The sequence below is a fragment of the Achroia grisella genome, unplaced genomic scaffold, assembly GCF_030625045.1.
Source record: "Achroia grisella isolate CSIRO2021 unplaced genomic scaffold, CSIRO_AGI_Agris_v1 utg215, whole genome shotgun sequence".
Classification (NCBI taxonomy): Eukaryota; Metazoa; Arthropoda; class Insecta; order Lepidoptera; family Pyralidae; genus Achroia; species Achroia grisella.
In genome coordinates this window covers 904871-922526 of record NW_026712713.1, presented here as the reverse complement: position 1 = coordinate 922526, position 17656 = coordinate 904871, and the positions used below count along the sequence as shown (strand labels likewise).

The following is a 17656-nucleotide window of genomic DNA, read 5'->3' as shown; positions in this document are numbered from 1 at the left end:
CGCCTTATATCGAGGAGTATCACTGAGGAAAATTGTGAAAGAAACGTTGAACATAAATGAGATCTTAATGTGTATTACATAGAAGAAAAATTACCTGTAATGGTTAGGTTACACAGGGTTCTTCACGTAGAAAAGACGGTGAATAACAATAATGCTTTTTATGTTTTATATAGTAATAATAGTACCTACTGTTTTATTTGTATTACTGTATCCATTAGAAGTAGTGTACAGTTATTTAAGTTTGCATCAGTTGACTAATATATTTTAGCTTAGCCGAAAATAATAAATATACTTAAGTAACAATAAACAGTAATATATTTTTTTTATTATTATGTATTGAAGTTGCTATGAAACATTGATCTATCGATGTCTGGCATTGACTTTGCTAGCAATGATTATTACTCCACATTACTGGAGTAATAACCATTGCTAGCAAAGTCCCATGTCAGGTTAACCTCTATGTGGTCCCACCTGGTAACTATCGTGAAAAAAATATTGCGAATTTTACAACATCGGCTAACAGATGCTCATCATGCTCATCTTGTCATCCTCCAACGCCAGTGTACATCTATTATCAACAATAAAAAAAAATTACCGTCGCGGTAAACGCAATATTCAACATGCCCACCGTTACCTGTGTATATTTAAATCCAATATGACGGCGAGCCTACCGCCGTCTCTAGAATTAATTCTCGTAGAAATATACTCGATATTATAACAAAGGTTTTTATTGTCGATAAAATTGGAACTTATGAATTTTTGGTCCAAATCGGGGTAGTAAACCACTAGGCTATGATCCCTTGAATTAAATGACATAAATAATTAAATACCACTATACCTATGTTATAAGACGGTCCATGTTAAGTCAAGGTTGTTCAGTGAGTAGGGAAATGCTCATTAATTACGTACCGTTCCCATTTAGTCAGATTTGGTCAGATAAATGTATATAATTGCGTTCAATCGGCTTTGTAGCCTTTATGCCCAAAATTTTCCTTAAAAATGCCGATACATACTTGTATCATTATTTAACCGACTTTAAAAGGAATATTATTTATTAACCTACTTATTTTTTTGTAAGTTATACTTTTTCATGGCAAATGTTGTTATGAAATATTTTCAATTATTATTTGTACAGTTGTACTATTTTCTAAACCTATAGTTTAATTCCATGTTCAATGTTTTTATTCTAAATCCACCTTAACATAACAACTATTGCCAATGATTAAAAACATAATACGAGATAATCATTAACATCTAATTTTAGAAACAAACTTAACAACGTTCTGACATGTTACAAAAAATTATAATATTCGCACGAAATAGAAAGTGAAGGGTACATGGTATGGCTTTTGACCTGCTATGCTCTATACCAGTAGTTCCCAAACAATGTTCTGTTAGAGCCAACTTTTTTTATGTAATTGAAATGACCACCTTGCCTATGGCTACCTGATGGTAAGTGGTAACTATCGCCTATATACGTATATCACGGACATCATCACGGGTATCACGTCATCATGTGAAGCCCGTGATACCTTATGCGTTGCGATTCCGGAGAACTACGACGTCATACCATCATGCATTGCCAAATCTCACCGTTTAACGGAAATACAATATGAACCAAAGAGTTAATTAAATGTTTTTTAATACTACTTTCCATGAAAGTTTATTTACAGATCCATAAAAAAAATTGTGTACACTTGCCTAAAAACAAGTAAGTAACAGAACTGCCCTGCTCAAAAAAGGTTGAAAACCACTGCTCTATACTGAGCGCGTTACGAAACATACTTATTACAAGTCATGCGCTTACAATTCGCAAAATTGATGCATTTGGATTGTGCATATAAAAAAACATTTATCTACATTCTAATAACAATCTTGATGTTTAAATTAATAGGTTAGTGGTTTCATTGCATTCGACCTTTACTAAAGTTTTTTTACGTCTAGCGAATCTAGATATAATAATTATGAAGAAACTACAGATATATTACTGATAATTATAATTCTATAACGTTTTCTTACACAAATTAGATTTAAAAACGAGACATATGCATAAAAAATATGATTAAATTAATAAAAAGGTTTGAATTATATTGTGACTCCCTTCAAAGGCATCGCAATATACATACAGATCTTTAAAATATCAACTTGTATGCTAGAAATATAAAAATAGCATTTAAATATTATATATCTATAATGCCTTAAAGTATAATTATAAATGTACATTACCTAGTCAATTAAAGTCAGAAATTCACATGCGGAAATACATGCATTTGTGAGGTTATTTCATAAGCGTGATTATATATAAAAGGTAACAAATATATTATTATAGTATAAAAATATATACCCGGATATAAAGTAGTTCTATGTTATATACAATCCCTGCTTAGTTGGTGATTTAAAGTACAATTTTAAGATATGTTTTAAAATAATAGTAAAAGAATAACAACTGAGTACGATTGATATTATAATGTACCGTACTGTTTACGAAATCCATTTTATCCGTTAATTTATAGATTTCTTCCAGCTTAATTGTTTCTTTATCATGAACATCACACACATTTTTATCAGTGTCAAAGTCAGCAGAGCTTGTACCATGAATACTAGGCAACTGTGAGTTATACTTAAACAAATTGGGGAAAGGGGATTGTAATTGTAAAAAAATAGTAATGTGGATAAATAACTCCAATGCTAGCAATGTACCATGTTAGGTTGACCTGCACCCTGGAAACCATCATTTTAAATTCCTGGTGAATTTGTCACGATGGACTATAACCTAACCTCATACTCATCTTATCCCCCATTGGTGTCCCGCCAGCGTATAATGTTAGAGCAGATGAGTGCACCATTCCTTTATGATCCCATTATAAATATAGCATAAGAACCAAGCCAGTAAAAAATATATTCATAATATGATTTATGCAATAATTGAACCTGCAGTAAGGCAATGTGCTAAACGACTATACTAAGAAGGTCGATTAACCGATACTTAAAATATGAAAGAGTAGTAAATGTGATAATTGAAAGTGATTAAGTAATCTGCATACATTCTGCACATTTAAAACATTTATTTGCGAGTCATGGGAAATCTTTCTGCCACTTTCACTGTCTGTTATCAAACATTGCTACTGCATAAGCGTAATATTCTACCATACGCACCGTTGTCTCATGTCACGTTATTTGTAAGTCGACCAGTAGAAAATTAGACGATTGTCTTAAAGCTATAAATTATCCTCTCTTCTTTATTTATTTACAAATAATTTCTTTATTATTTTACATATAATTAAATTGTAAAATCGTGACGCGGCGAAGTGTGCGTTTGACGTAGAAACGGCTGGAGGAATTGGGAAATTTTCATAAAATAGGAAGAATTTCACAAATTATGTTCCAATAATGTCAAATTAATTATTTCACTAATTATTAATAAAACAGTAACATTCAGTCGTTTTATTTAGTATTGTTGTTGAATTAAAAGATGGTATCGACAAAACAACGTCGATGTTAAGGATACGACTACTTAGGTTTTAATATTAAAAAACCATGACATATTTTATTGGAAAATTATGGAATCATCAATCATAATATTGTGGAATCAACAGAAGATTAATATCTATTAAAGTACAAATTTAGTGGAAGCGTGTAAGGTTAGTTATCAATTACCTTATTTTTGTTTCGACGGTCTATCTTCTGCTACTAGTTAATACGTAACAGAATGTAATAAAGATAAACACACAAAATTACATACAAAAACAATTAAAAACAAAGGATTTTAATATTATTTAAAAATTCGAGCGCGCGTGATATGTAATACGGATAGGATTTTGTCTGTAAAGGAACCGGGGGTACACAAAAACTAATCTTAATACGAACTACGTTCATTATTTTTTATATATATATATATTCATTAACTACACACGGAATAGTCATGAACATTATAAATAACGTAGATAAAATATATCTACACTGCGATGCGTTTCTTTTTAATTATAACTAACCTTTACAGCTTTGGACGAAAAAAGCGGTTAGTGCAGAGTTTCCAAATCGTCGCAACGCTTTATGGAGTAGCAGAAATAGCTGTAGTAAGTAACTGACGGATATGGCTTCAGACTGAGAGCACCGCTTAAGGTGAGAACCTCGGCTAAGGCCGTCGTAACATCAAACTCCGTTGTAATGAACGTGGTTACTTGGATGCCTGGTGAATTTGTAACTATGAGCTAACTGACCTGATGAGGTCAGGTCAGTTAGTCCATCGTGCTAATCTTTATCTTAACATCCTCCACTAATGCCCAATCAGCGTAAACCGCTAAGCGCATGCGACCGCTAAGCAACATTCAATTATTATTAATTAGAAAAAACGTCATCACGTGACACCATTAATGCAATGCCCTTCCAAAGAACTAAGTTCAATCAAAACAGTTCACAAAACAAATTGCTTAGACACTAAAATAAAGGTGAGAAATATACCCACGTAAGAAACTACATCTTGTCTACCTCGACATAGTCCTGTAATTTCACTGCTACTTTAACATACCATACCGGAAAACAACTTGGAATCATATGACGATGTACTTTAAATTGATATTACAATAAACATATACTCAATTTGGCAAGTACATTTATTTTAATGGAGTGAATAACAGATTTGTTCGTACCATGATTATATCACAACGTGCACGTAACATTATTACTACGTATCAAATTTAAGATGATTACATAAGACTACATCATTGTATACTTAATCTGACGCTTCCTTACAAGTAATACGATATTAAATAGATTAACAATAAGTTTGCACAATCTGAAGAAACAGGATCGCGTAGGAACTGTACGAGAAGCATTACGTCATCTGAGCGTAAGTAGGTACACAAAATCCCCAACACGGATGTATATAAGTAATCTATACTTGGGATGATAGATAATCTGTAATATTAGCATTACCAAATTAATACCCTAAAAAATAGTATGTGTGAAATAAAGAAAACATAGTAGCAAGTATAAATTCACTCAAAATTATGCCATCAGGCAACAACTAGTATAATTTTGTGTGAAGGCTAGATTTAATACCAAAAATAGCAAACAAATTTGATAATTTGTAGCCTAATTTCCGTTCCAGTGATACATTTATTAAAGTATATTAATGCCGCTTAGTAACAAAAAATAAGAGATAGACAATAATTCGCATTTATAATAATAGTATGCTCTGTATATTTTCATTCCAAATCAGGATTACGTTTTAGTAATTATTATGTATGTATGTATCTTAAAAGATTCAATTCGTTCAAACCAATTGAAAAGACTACTAGTAGTCCTTTGGGACATTTGCGTGTATAAATAATGACTGCGTCAAATTTCAAACAGTATGTAATTATAAGAAATTTATGAAAGAATTCTACTAAGCCAGTTGAACAAATGTCTAATTACCCGTCCTGTAATAAAGTAAGTTTCCATTCAAGTACCTGTTATACAGGTTGCAATTTGCTACTTTTGCATAAATATCTTTTAACACCTAAACTTTCTGCGCTGCTCTTTAATCATGAATAAATCGCAAGAAACATTTCTGAGGAACTTTTTCTGAATGTAGTTTTAATCACTAACTTTTGTGAACGATATTTAAACTAAAAAAGATGCGAAACATTCTTCATGGAAGTAGTGCTTAAGTAGAAAATATTTTAACGTAAGGTCCACTGAAACTTATTTTTTAATACAAAAGCGAAGGATTTTAAATAATAATAACCCTGGACAATTCACACAGCGTCGTGTCGTCCCAAGCTAAGCAGAGCAGTGATATGGGTACTAGACGACTGTTTTTATACATAGATTTTTTTTGTAAATACATACATAATTTACATAAAATACTAGACCAATACAAAAAATCATATTCATGAATACAAATGTTTGTGCCGCGCGAGGAATCGGACCCGCGACCACAGGAAAAGCGGTGTGCTAAACTAAACCGCTAGATCGTCGAGGCCGTCAAATTAATTACACTTATTGTCATCAGGTGTGTGATTGAGTTAGAGCAAGATTCGTTAACAAGTTGTCTTAATCGTGTAAAACAAGATAACGTTTGTATGAAAGAAAACTTTTGGTCAAATATTTGGTTTAAAAAAAAAATTAAATGACAGCTCTTGTGTGAACTTTGTTCATTTAAAACATTATATATATATTTCACATTATTATATTTCTTTGTTAGTTATACCCATGCGAAGTTGAGGCAGAATGCTAGTTGTTATAATACATCAATTGTTATGTAACCAGTTACATTTTGAATTCAATCGTAATAGGCCAAGGGCTTGTAACGCGTCGCTATACGTGCTTCCTGCAATTATCCTATGCAGAAAATCAATGTTTTTCTCCCTTAATTAACCATCCATTGATTTTCTGTCTGTGTGCACAGAAATAACATAACTATCGACCCACATCGACTTAACTCTACGACAGGTCGTATTACAAGAAAATCGATTTAGTTAGTAAAATAATAAAATACTAGCTGACCCGGGTAACTTCATCATCATCACACTTGACATTTATCATTACATTTCGCAGAATTTAGATACTAACTTTTTAAAATATAGCCTATATGTTATTCTGATGCTATATTACTGTAGAGTTTCATCAAAATCCGATCAGTACTTTTTGCGTGAAAGAGTAACATCGGATGGATGTTACTCTTCTATGTATCAGTCCATACTTACAAACTTTCGCGTTTGTAATATTAATAAGATTACTTTTCTAATTGCACATATCGAATCCGAGCTGAAAATATATTACATTACAGTGTATCAGTATACCAATACTATATATCCCTATAAATATGGCTATATATATACTATTATAAATAAACAGAACTTTTATGTGAAATATTAAATTTTCAACTCTATTGTAACGCCCTAGAGTTGTAATTGCAAATCGTTAGTTAACAATTATAATGCCATGTGTCCGTATGTAAATATTAATGATGTTTAACATATAGGGCGTCCTACATATTCAAATAAGTACTTATAATGAATGTAGTGCTAGATGTGTTATTAGAATAACTTATAATATTACTCTACTAAAACCATACTTTGCTTTTATCTAATTTTGCTATCACGACAGCAAATTTAGGACTAATATTCGGAGACATGATACCCCAGTTCTCCAGAATGTATAAATACCATTGCTGGAAGGTTTTTAATTTTAATGGATGATAAAGGACCACCAATCCAGATACCATCACATTGGTTCTTAAGCCGTGGAGGTTTATGCTACCTGTATATTTTTTTCCCCATTACTATCTTTCATTAAACGAAAGAGAATTAATTATGTCCTAACGAAAAAAATCTTGCATCTCATTTACATTTCAAAATGGAAATGATGGTTAGATCTTCTTAAGTCCGCCTTTTTTCTTCTCTATTAGTACTTCCAAGATTCCTAATATTGCTATTTTTCTTAACACCAGGGGACGTGCTTGTGCCGATGTTTTGAGAAGCAATAAGCTCTTTTCTTGAAGGGTTTCAATATAGTACCGGTTCGGAAATACCATTGCTGGAAGGTTATTCCATAATATGGTTGAGCGTGGCAAACAGTTTCCGGAAAAATGCACGGTGGAGGACCACCATTCATCCAGATGAGTTCCATCACATTGGTTCTTAAGGATGACCGTGGAGGTTTACTGTGGGTCTACCTGATAGATGACAGCATAAAAATTCTGTGATCATATATAAGTCCCCATCAATAAAAATACTAACTATCCCTTGTTTTATTAAACGAACAAAATATAATCAAATCAAATTATTATGTCGAAAATCAATAACCATATTGCGTCTGAAAAAAACTCTTGACAGTGTTGTATAACTTTCAAAATGATGAAATGATGGTCAGTGAGATCTCCTTAAGTCAGGACAGACAACTTTTTTCTTCTCTAATTAGGACTACTTCCAAGATTCCTAATATTGCTATTTTTCTTTATAGCCATACTAGAGCCGCAATAATGATAATTAGGGTACCGGAAATTACCCAAGTAATGTAAATAAATGGAATAAAAGTAAACGTTCATTCCAAGGAAATCAAATGACAATAATATTATAGCGTTTTCGTCTTCTGCCTGATTTTCAGAGATGAGACCTTTATAAATAATAGGATTTGTAATATTTGGTAATAACTTCTGATTGTTTAAGAGACTCTTCACGCACTGCCTATCCTGATGGAAGTATAACTATGTACGATTAGAGTTTCTTAAAGAATTACCTAATCTACAGCCATCAGAAGGTGGTTTTGTGAAGTCCATGATTGAAAATAAACATTAAGTATTAAATTGTTTTTAATACGTAGTGGTGTTACTTAAATGATTAGTTTTCTTAATTCGAGAGAAGTTCAGTGTCGGGCATTAGTGCTTTTACCTTAAATAATTCAAATAGAGTAAAAAAATGACAACTTGCTTTAATAAAGAAAATAATATACTTACTTACTATTTAAATGTTTTTTTTAACATTACAAATCGAAAAATCGTAGTTTTTAATGCTAAATCTGTACATTTTGTATATTATTTTACATATCTCTGCTGATTTGTCCACATATACATAGGTACGTATTAATGTCATTCTTACTATATCGTACATAATCAAAGAATAGATCCTTGTCGCAACATGAAGATGATTTCAGGTGCATTCCTTGCCATCTAAATTCTGATTGATTGATTGGCTCTGGTAATTGACATTCGTTAACTTCGGATAAAACTAAACCTTGATACAGTGAACAGCAAGGTTCAGTTTGCCTCAATTTTCACCTACGTGACAGGGTGAGTAAAGGCTTACCATGAGGTTCTTAATAAGATTTTCTTGTTTACATCTGGCATCATTGGTGTTATGATTGAGACCTTAAAAATAGGGCTTTTTGTCCAACCTGATCTAAACCAGCGTCTCTTTGGAAAAAATCTTTGGTCCAATCCAGAACCTCATATAAATATTATAATATCCAAAGCAACGCTCCTTATCAATGGGCGACGGAAGTCGTCATAGTTGACGGTTCAAAGCCGAGCCGACTGGACAATAATATGTTTATAACTTCAAACCGTCAATAACAGGATAAAACTTTTGTTAACATGTTTGTTAAAGGAATTGTTTCATCTAGGTATATTATTATAATATTATATGGTACATTTGTTATTTACATTATAGCGCTCATTGAATGTGATTTCTGATCATTCCTACTATAGGACAAATACCAGCTGTTTATCGACACCTACAGAAGCCAAATGTCATATTTATCATTATTTTTCCTGTTGAACTAATAAACTTTATAATTGTGTATTATTCATAGAAATTAATTAAAATATGAACTTAACTACCTCAATTTATACACAAAGTAGGTAGAGGATTCAACAGTGGAACGCATTTAAAAAATTTATTCATGAATACTCACCTCTGAGTCGGTGAGCGATCGATATTCCACGTGTTGACAACCACACCTCGGTTGTTGGTGTAGTTAAATAAGAAATAAAACAACAAAACCAATAAACATAACACTACGATACGTCTCCACGTTACTGGACAGTCTAAACCGTCACCAAACAACAAATTACACTCAGTGTCAATGCGTAATACACAGAAAAATTTACATCCAACCGGCGTTTACGTTTTCCCGGCTAAAATAAAGGAACTAAAGAGAAATAATAAAGGGAAAAATAAAGAATAGGAAGGGGTCAACAATGTATTCTTGTTGAAAGATGTTGAAATTGTTGTTTCTATGCTGTAAACACAAATGAGGCGTTAAAATATCGGAATACAATGCAGCGTATTGTTATTTTTCGTACAGCCAGAGAGCGATACGACATCCGTCTCGATAGCGCGGCCAATACTGACAGATGTACTGCAAAAAGCGTTATATCCGACCAAGTAGCGTTGCCCTACAGTCGACGGGCGCTAAGCGGAAAACGCAACTGGAAAATTACGTTTGTCTCCCTCAGACTTACTGCTATCATTGAACAGACGCAGGCTTTCCTTTTTCCTTCACGGTAGTAATCCTCAATGCGGTTTTTGGGTGAACTAAACTGAGTCATCCACTACTGCTTGTATTCCCTGTACATCCCAATAACTGACTGTTTACATAGGTACATAATAATAATAATATCTACAAAGCCCTAAAGCCTAAATCTTCAATGTTTGGTTACTACTAAGTATGTAATATTATGTTATCTGCGATACTGAGTCACATACATATGTTTCTAAAAAATTCAGAAGCTTATATACTTATTACCTAAATGCATATTTCTAAAATCCTTCAGATGCTTGTATAAATCAGATAAAAATATACTTAGAAAACCTGCCAATTATTGGATGAGAATTATGAGTATACATGAGTATTTTGACTCTAGGAACTGTTAATAAAGTGATCAAAACAATTTTCAATAAATAAGATATTTATTCATCAACTAAACAATAGTTAAACACACAGATGTTATTTTTACTTATATTGTAAACTCTCTACATAACTTTATGATTGATAATATTTCATCTAAAATATTAAATTATTGAGAAGAGATTTAATTTTATATAATTGAAATTACATACAAACTACGATTCACTTGATGGTAAGTGGCAATTGACTGATGTGTACCTACTTGAACAGTTCTTCGAACATCATACTTGTGGACCACAGGCGCATTGATATTCCGGAGGTCTATGTGGTATCATACTTCCATACATATAAGATATAATATGCATTTTACTACCCTCCATCCTAAAGTTACCTGAAATAGATAGATATGAATATAGAAGAGTCTTTCATTTATTCGATAGATTAGTATTCAATTTTACTCCAGAATTACTTACGCCTGAAAATATCGTTTAGCAATATCTACCATTTCACTATCATTGCTACGTTACTCACGTTAGCCGGTTATATATTAAGTACACTTCATACAAAGATATCATTATATATGTATAATCATTTTAATTTAAATGAGATAAGAAATTAGTAATCTAATCTAGTCAATTTATTTTCATCTATTACTAGATATATAATGTTGAATGAATTCGATTGAGATCTAATACAAATTTCCGCTTCATGAAATCGCCGTAGAAGCCTAAGAATTTATAAATCCAAACCTATGAAAAATTTTATTAAAAAAAATAAACAAACGGTAATAAAAAAAAGTTGAATAAGTAATGAATATTAAAACTATAATAACATGTCAAAATTTACATCTAATAATTTATACATAACAAGCATGTTATACAAGTGCTTGCAAAGTCACATAATTTTCTTCTTATTAACTTTAAATATTGTTTTTTTTATAATGATATGTTCATTACCTTTTGATCATTTAATAGTAAAATATAAAATGTACACACTTGCTACTAAATCTAATCAGGCGCTGGGCTACTACGCTGCTGCGCTACCGCGATTGGTTTGCTGTGCAATATATATATATATAATTATCTATAACATTGTTATATATACAATTTGAAATTTAAATTAATTGTTACCGTATATAATAAACATATAATTATTTATAACATTAGAATATTCCATATAGTCAACATGATCAATTTGCCATAGATTCGTTCTTAGATTTGCGGCGAGACATTGCATCTCAGTCCATTTTTTCGAATTTTACCAGCGCTCTAGCGGTCAGAAACCAAAATACTATCCTGATCATCCGCATAAATGACGATCCTCTGCCGTGCTGTTTTCCAGAAAGTTTTTTCTACACACAACCGCATTATGGAATCACCTTCCAGTAATGGTATTTCCGAACTGATACAATATTGATCGATAGTACCGATAACGCATTGTCTGGTATCGCGGGTGCTCATAGACGGAGGTAACCTTACCATTAGGTGAGCCACAAGTTATTCCTAAAAAATGCGTCTTTTTATTATTATTTTTAATTTCATGTTTGGAACACTATAATTATATAAAATAGAGGCTCTTTATTACCTAAATCTGGGGCAGCTGTGTAGGTACATTATCCCTTGATAACTTAATCAAACTGCTCTAAAATAATTGAAGCGGTAAATATGGTAGTTAAAACGTAGTCATGCTGACGTGTGGGGTGACGGTACGTGATCGAAAACTGCGGTCGACTGGCAAATTGTGACCATGATAACGGAAAGCTGTTTACGTTATGTACTTATGCCTATTAATACTCTGTGCATGTGGACAGTAAATTGATTATATTGTTTTCGTTCTTATGACAAACAGATTAAAATTGAAGTTAACAGTTTCATTAGTCGTCTATTTTCACCTATTTTAGCTGGCAAATAGGTTGCTTTGTAAACAGTATTTCGGTTCTAGAATGCGATTCTCCTAAATTGAAACTGTATACTGATCTGAATGTTAGGGAAAAAATATTATTTATAAAAATATGTGACGTTCATAAGTGACTAAACCGTCCTACATGAATAAATGATTTTTTAATTTGAATTGAATCAGGCAGTGAAATTACTGAATAAATTGTGTCGTATAAGGGCTCTCAAGGGTACAAAGGCGACGTTTACCGCGTACTACCAGGTTAGCCGTGGTATCAGCTTGTTTGCGATTCTAATTACATAAAAAATGCATAAACAATTATGTTGCACAAATGGTATTGGATAATTCGCATCTGTCAAATTGTATTTAAAATATGAAAATTTAAGGTAACGTAATTTTCTACATGCAGACTATGTATATTATCTTTAAACTGTATGTGAGGTAGACTTTGTTTAAAGTAGTCTGCTTGGATCCTTATTTGCCTCACTAATTTCTGACAAGAAAGATATTTTTTAAGCTGGAGTCCAAGAAGAGAGTTAAAAGGAATTTCAGGGTATGTAAGCATGACATCTTAGTCCTCAGAAATAGCAACTACGACTAACTAGAATACTACAGACGACATCTAACGACATGTGGTGCTGTTAATGTATATTAACGACAATTACAACATTTCGTCTGATGGGCCGTCAACTTGTTTTAAATTCTACATACATGAAAAAATGCATTTATATTCGACATCATTAGAAATATTAATATGTAAAGTAAATACTGTATCCCTTTTTATGAAAATTGCCCGGACGGAGGAATATGAAAGTTTCGCACACTATAGTTTATATTAAGGAGTACAGAATTGCAATATTTTTTTCATTATGCATAAAACATTAACACAATAAAAAAAACATTACACACACTACCATTACTCTTAAGTATATAAATATTCTCTTTTGTTTCTTTGTTATTGCTTGCAGAAAGATGTTTTTTTTGTTTTTTATTGTGGTCGAATTTCACCATGGTGCGACCACTAGCATAAATAATGATGTATGATAATTTCAATATTTATTCGAACGAGGAGAGAAAGAAGGAATATTTTCATCTGAATATATATATTAATATATTCAAATGTATATATATTATATAATAATTTCTACTAACTAAACCATATATTGGGTTTGTGTCAGACAAATTGGACGATAGACCGCGACGCGTCGCCACCGACGCAGGCTCTGCGGATATTGTACCCTCACCTGGAGATTAAATGTTTAGCACACATCGATCCCCCGTCCAATTCAAACGAGAATCGAAATTACGACGTCCTGAGCCAAGGTTGGAACCTTTCGCGATGCCCTCAGACTAAAGTCGTATTCGGCATGTAGGAGTTGGTCTTCAGCCGCTTCATAAGTCCTTCCGCGAGTTTGGTGTGCCGTTTGGACTTGCCCCCTATAGTCCGATGACGCTGTAAAGGCCAGCTGCGGTCTAAGAAAAACGCGTACTCCGAAAAATTTATGACTAGTTAACTATATAAATGAAAATAGTATTTAATAAAAATTTCACATCAATACATTATTTTAACAGTATACTGCGATTTAAGTGTGTGTGGGATAAATTGGACCATCACTGTAAATATTGTACTGCTGACTCGCTGACCAGAACTTCATCTGCATCACATTTACTTGACATTTACTACTATAGTTCGCCTAATTTACACAATATCTTTTTAAATTACAGCTTATGTGTTATTCTGGTGTATAAGCCATATTGCTGTAAAGTTTCATCAAAAGCAGTTCAGTTTTTTTTGCGTGAAAGAGTCATCCATCCATCCATACTTACAAACTTTTGCGTTTACAATATTGTATATATATATATATATATTTAAAGTGAGAGTAGTAAGATTTGTTTTCCTCCAAATATTTATATACACAAGAATAAGAATTACAAATAATTTAGTTGTAGTTTCTATTTAAATAATTTTTGCCTAAAAAGTAAATTGTAACCTCAAATTGGTGCTATTCGTATATGAGTTAAATGGGCGGCGAGCTTTGCGGCGGGGTATCGACGCCGATGCAATTTGCGGTTCACAAAACCGACATGCGGATGTCCTAATAATATATAGGTGTATTTGAAGTACTCTGTAAATTTTTTTCAATTAAATTCTATGGACTTTCACTCGATTCAAATACATAAATCCAGTGAAAGTGAGCATATGAAGTATTATGATCAGCACACCATAGATAGACAATGCCTGATGAGGAAGGAAACAATCCCCTTAGTAGTGACACGATGTGCTAACTGTCCTGACTTCTTCGTAATTCTATCATCTTCTACTTGTGCCCCGCCCACATATGTATATGGTTAGCGAAAATGTACCATTTTATATATTTATTCAGTAATAGTTGTAAATGCATCTGAGTACCCCAGTCAGAGTTTGTAACTACAGATAGCGCTGTATATAATAATAACAGTTATGGGTTAACTGTCGTGAAGGTATATTATGATTTTTGTGTTTCTTAATTATTATTATTATATACAGCGCTATCTGTAGTTACAAACTCTGACATTGTAAATAGCAAATATTGTAAACATTGAAACAGCACAGGGGTGGAATGGGAAAACTCGGCCTTATCATAGTTAATTCGAGTATATTCGAAACTCACTGGAAATTTGAAAACTCACCGAAAATTCATTTGGTAGACTGAACATGTCTGCAATTTTACATTATCAACAAATAAAACTTTCGAAATTTCGAACACTGAAATCAGTCATGCAAAGTCATTTGCAGGTTTGAATTCTACAACTGCGCGGTAAAAATTGTAAAGTTGTATAGTTACAGTATACACAAACAACTGTTTTACTTTTGTTTGCGTACACTTTATTTGTTGATTGATATGTGTGAATAGGAACCCGTCCAGGTTTTATTACAGAGATCTCAATATTTGTTTGTACCACAGATAACATAATATTAGATAGTTTGTACATAAAATATTGTAATAACGGCCGCTGTTTGCAATTACATTAGTACCTTTCCATAAGTGCAATTAAAAATAATTTACATAATACTTACAAAGAAAACAGTTTTTCGTAAATGATGCTTCCCGGTTAAGATATATTGTTTTCAAGCAATGTTTTTAAGTAAAGTTGACTACCAAGTAAAATTAATTTTTTTATCAAGTATACTATATAGACATCCTCCAGAACATTAAAAATTTGCGTGGCTTAAGTAACAAAATGTAAAAGTTGCTTTTTATAAATAGCGCCCCTTACGGCCTATAATGATGGTAAACAATTACCATAGCCTATTGTCGCCTAAATTATCAGGGGTGTCACATACGCGTTTATGAACTGTAAGAATGTTCATCTATACATATAAATAAAATTGGAGCGTCTGTTTGTAATATTGAAATAACCGTTTTTTACTACATGCATATGAATATAAATACGGTACACCAAAAAACATTTTTTACAATTTTTGTCTGTCTGTCTGTCTGTTTCTTCCGGCTAATCTTTGAAACGGCTGGACCGATTTTGACGGTACTTTTTTCGGCAGGTAGCAGAGGTGATAAAGAGTAACTTAGGTTACTTTTATTGTAGAAAAATACAGTAAAATTCCACTCGGACGAAGTCGCGGGAACAGATAGTTGTAAATAATAATTAATTGCATATGATTGAATACGAACGAAATGTTCAGTTATAGTTATTAGTTATAGTTATATTTCAACTTTATTGTAGTTTATATAAATTTATAGTGTATATGCAGTCTAGAGTAATAACATGACCAATAAAATTTTCAGATAATTAGAATGTCAAACAAACCGATGGCACCATCTGATGTTATGTATTAACTGCGCTTTGTAGATAAATTAAAAAAATAGACATCATAATTCCGTCATTCAAAATTTAACGAATAATCGCGTTATACACGTACAAAATAATTCAGTTGAAAAACAGACCCGTAGAATTCATAATGCCATGAAACATAATAATGCAATTTCCCTTGGAAATATTACCTCGTCATGGAAATATAACCCTATAAAACCACTATATTGCCTAATCGCCTTAATATCAATTTCCTGAAACATATAACCACTAGTACATTGGTGGCTGAAAGTGCTGTAAAAAATATTTATTACAGCATATGCAGCCAGCCGCCGTATTAATAATAAAGGTTGTGTTGTGCCTTCAACTGCCTCCGACTTCGTGTAAATGTCTCATGTAATTTTTATCTACAGATGCTGTAGATACGAGTACAGTGGTATCTACAGTTCTTGCATATTTACACATATACGTAGCTTGTTAGGGAATGTCCTATACTCAGTAGAAAGACCTGCGTGGAATTTTAACGCTGTTATAAATTTTTATTATGATTGCACCTTTTTCATAGGGATTAGTGTTAAATTTACCACATACGTCACAAATTCTTTACTTTATAAAGCTGAAGATTCGTGTGCAGTTGCTCATCACAGGAGCTAATGGTTGAATACATTCTCGAGAATAAATAATGTATTAAAATCGCAGATAGTTCCAATATAATTTCTTGATAATTGAAACGAGTTATAATATGTTAGTACATTATATAACCGTTTTGAAAATATATTTATATGTTTTTCAAATGTAGTTAAAAACACAAGGTATGCCAGACAAGAGTTTTAGGTTATTGTAGAACAGTAATACTAAACATAAATCAAAAACCATACATACATTATATGTAGCATACATACATACATACATACATACATACATACATACATACATTATACAATAATATATTTCCACTAAAATATATGAGGCAAGGCATTTCTGCCAGAAATAATGTTAGTGCCAGGAGCATATTAAGCCGAGTGTGACACACCGCTCTTAAACCACAACGTGGTCAGCCCGCTGCCGGCCTTGCTCTCTGCAAATGTCATATGTCCCGGAATTGCATTTAAGTTCTTACTTTTACCTATGTGCACAAATTGGAAGGATTTTATTTATTTATGTTGCATTGCACAATTATGATTTAGTGATTATTTTTAAGGGGGGTTTTTAGCTGTTGTTAGGTGCACATGTACAGGTCTTAACCTGTATGCCTGCGACTTGCAAAATCTATTGTGCTCTCTCTTTTTCAAAGTTCGCTCCTAGACCCTTGGGTGGATTTACCCGATGGATTTTATCTCCTCAGGATAGAGTGTATACTTTCCAAAGGAGCTTTTCCCCTATGTGACTAGTATATAGTGACCAAAAAACACTAGTAAATTCACACACATAACTTGCACCTTGTAACTAGCAACGTACAAGAGAGGTGAACGTAATTCATTAGCATCCTGCAAAAATTCGTCAACCCCGAAATATGGTTCATTTATCAGTATTTGTTTTAACATAGTAACAAATCCCCCTCCGATGGATCCCCCGTTCAATTCAAACGGGGACCGATGTTACGACGGCCTGAGCC

General features: G+C 32.5%; 1 protein-coding gene across 1 annotated transcript in view; it reads right to left on the bottom strand.

Annotated features, from left to right (window-relative positions):
- Positions 1 to 9812, bottom strand: part of LOC131842237 (brain tumor protein) — a 459207-nt gene extending 449395 nt beyond the window's left edge. The window contains exon 1 of the mRNA XM_059190777.1: positions 9400 to 9812. The gene's annotated coding sequence lies outside the window, so the exon portion shown is untranslated. The remainder of the gene's footprint in view (positions 1 to 9399) is intronic.
- Between the last annotated feature and the right edge of the window lie 7844 nt (positions 9813 to 17656).